This window comes from Rhineura floridana, chromosome 7, assembly GCF_030035675.1.
Source record: "Rhineura floridana isolate rRhiFlo1 chromosome 7, rRhiFlo1.hap2, whole genome shotgun sequence".
Taxonomy (NCBI): domain Eukaryota; kingdom Metazoa; phylum Chordata; class Lepidosauria; order Squamata; family Rhineuridae; genus Rhineura; species Rhineura floridana.
In genome coordinates, this window is record NC_084486.1 from 107,612,372 (window position 1) to 107,615,756 (window position 3,385).

Sequence of the window (3,385 nt, forward strand, 5' to 3'; positions counted from 1 at the left end):
TTGGAAGTCAAGTTTTTCTTTTTATTTTATTTTTTTCTGTTGTATTGTTTTTGTTGTATTTGTATTTGTTTTTATAAAAATTTGAATAATAAAAAATTATTATAAAAAAAAAGATAATGCAATTTTGTATATGTATGTGTGGGTGCACAATGTTTTCTGGGAATGCTTTTCCCTTAATTCTCTGAATGGATGTGTTTCTGTAATGGAACATCCCAAATCTATGAAGAATCCCAGAAATTTTCACTCTTTTTCTGAGCCTGATAACAGATAACATCTGAGTTCAGATAACAAATCGGTAATGGAGGAGAGCTCTCACAGACTAAGCCTTTGGCTCCCATGTCTAAAGACTTGTTCCTTCAGGAAGTTTTCCTGCACGAGCATCTTTTGAAACAGATATATATCTTAGCACAAAATCAGAAGTATGATCTTGCTTGCAGAGTTCCAATCCATATCTGGGTGGTTGCAGCAGAGAAATTCAGAGCAGTGTACCTTGTTCCTTAAAATAATAATAATAAAAACCTGAGAAACTTGTTCATTTCAGCTGCCTGAATTATTTCTAATGCTTTTGCTAATTGGGACATGAATTAGTTTTTAAAACTGTGGTATTTTTTAATGTTTGTCTATGCCTAGTTGCCTAGCTATTGATCTGTATTTAATTATGCAGTGTAAATCTGTGGTGCATTAGGAATTCCTAAGCCATATTATATGTTGCTTGAAATGATTTAATAAGCCATTTGGCAGGGGCAGAAATGTGATACTTTTGTAATAGGTGTGTTTGTCTAGAGGAGTGGAGTGATGAGGCAAAAATAATAATGATTCTCTGGGGAGTTTCTTCACACCGCCAATCCCAAATAACTTTAGGGGAATAGGAACAGTTTGGAATTCTAAGGGAGTTGTGTGTTATGATTTTGTAGGTTAAAGCTCATTCACCAAAGAAACATGTAGGAAGAGATCCAATTGGTATTTTAGAGCATAACTCTGTAAATATTAGGATTAGGGATCAACTTTCAGAGGCTTTTGATTGTTTTTGTTACTTTAAAATCAAATGTTTTGTCATCAAAAAGCTTATGGCATGGAGAAAAAGGAGTCTTAATTATTACCTAAGGGAAAAAATAATCTAATATAGAAATGTGTACAATTTTTCAGTCATTTGTTCCACTGGAAACATTTGACAGTATGGTTGCAGAATTTGGCATTTTTTACATTGGAATTCTGAATTCCTAATTTACAGCTGCTGTGAGTTGCACCAACCAACCAACCATGCACTATAGTTTCTCATTTGAATTGTGCCCTGCACAATTGGATCATACTTTAGAGGCACTGAGATCGCAATGGATGTAGAGAAGTTCCAGTGCAGTTTGAACAGCTGCTTGACATACTGACATAGATGATGTAATACAAGAACTGCTAGACAAGACTGGGAGGAAAATAAGGAGGCAATAGGAAATTGTGCCAAGATTATTTTCCTGTAGGAATGACCTGCATTAGAAGAGTAAGCTGGGAATGAGGAGAGAACTTATATGGTCTGTTCCAATCATTTCCTTTTTGTTTCTGATGATGATAGAAGCCTTGCTGAGGGACAAGCTAGCTGAGACCGGACGTCCTAGCAGCTGTTCTCCCTATACACAGAAGGCTGGCTTGCTGACACCATTTGCTTCTTTTACCCAATTCCTCCTTGAAACCACATTCTTGGTTCTTGTGTCAGTCTCAGCTCTGGTAATTTCACAAAATTATTCAAAGCTCATTTCTTCCGGATGCACCAGTCGGCTTAAAGTACGTGTATGTGTGTGAGGGAGGGAGAGACAGTTGGAAGATGGGGTCGTATAGCACCACTGATTGCCCTAAGGCAGTAAACCCTACGCCCGAGGAATCAGTAGTGGCTGGTACCTATTGAGGTTGGTAGAGTGGAAAGTAGGGAGGCCAACAGGATACGGAGCCAGAGCCAAAGACAGGTGGAGCCAGTTTTGTCCCATTCGTCCTGCTGAGTTCTACAAGGACCAAATGGAGACAAAAGAGGAGAAAGCTGACAGCCTAGCCACCCTCTAGGTTGGTCGTAAGGGAGAAAGCAGGCAGGTGGGAGCTGGCTGAGAACAGACTAAGGTGGGGCCGTGCCCTTCCACTGCCCTTCCTTTCCTTTAACATCCCCAAAGAAGAAGAATACTCTAACCTTCTCCAAACCTTCCCATAAGGGAGAAACCATTTGCTAGACATGCCAGTGGTCTGACTCGGCATAAAGCAATTTTCTTTGTTTCCAAATGAAAGCAATTCAGAGTGTGTCTTATACTAGTCCCATAAGTACCTTAGCCAATCAAGAATAAAACATTAATTGGACATTTGTGCAGCCCCTTCAGTGCTGCGAATGTTTTGGAAAATGTACACTCACACACCCACCCTGCTGTTTCATCTACTCCATCCTTGTTATTATATTACGGCTTTTTAAAAATACAGATGTATTATTTTGATGAATGGAAGGCTAAGCACAATAAAGTATCTGATACCGATATATGGGTGTGTTTACATGTGCTTAATCATTTGTGTGTACTCTTTGTTGGTTGTCTAGCAGCCAATTGATGAAGAAATTGGCTCATCTAAAACAGTTTGAAGCTCATGTCTTTCCATCACAGCTTTATCACAATGTCCATATCAGATGCTATTTATGCTGGCAGACACTCTGCTAAAATAAGCTGCGGGAACTTCATACAATTCAGTTATATTCAAAGGAGCTGGGTGTTTGTAATTTTAGTAGTCTTTCCATCAAGAAATATAGGCAGCATGCTGTGTGATATAACATAAATGAAGAAAGTTTGATTAAGGCTGCAATCCTATTCCCACTTCCCTGGCAGTAAGTTCCATTATTCTCATTAGGCTTACATCTGAGCAGATTTGCACTGTAAATGTCATGATGAAGTATTATCTCATTATTCTTGGGATGAATGAAAGTAACAGCTGCTTCCTAGTAAGGCCCTCTCAAATTTAATAATGGATGATCAACATTGCAGCTTGTTACCATGGAAGTGGAGGAGGAGAATTATCATTTGGAATATGAGAAGGAGATTATAATCATTATTAGGATTGTGTATTTTCAAAGCAGTTTTACATATTGAATATGTTATCCTTTGCAACAGCAGTATTCTCCTATTACAGCTGGATTCTGATGTGACCACAATTATCTGAAGCCCATCAATCAACTCGTTTTCTGAAATATGCAGTGAAATAAAATTGATTGACTCTAGCCAATGTGGTCCAGAAACTGCAGAAGCAAGGAACTTCTAATCTCATTCATTTCAAAACCTAAACTCATTGCATAAAAGTGTGGTATTCTGAAAGCAGTAACGTTTTCACACAATTGTGACAGCCCAAATGTTTTCTGTTGGTTATAAATGAC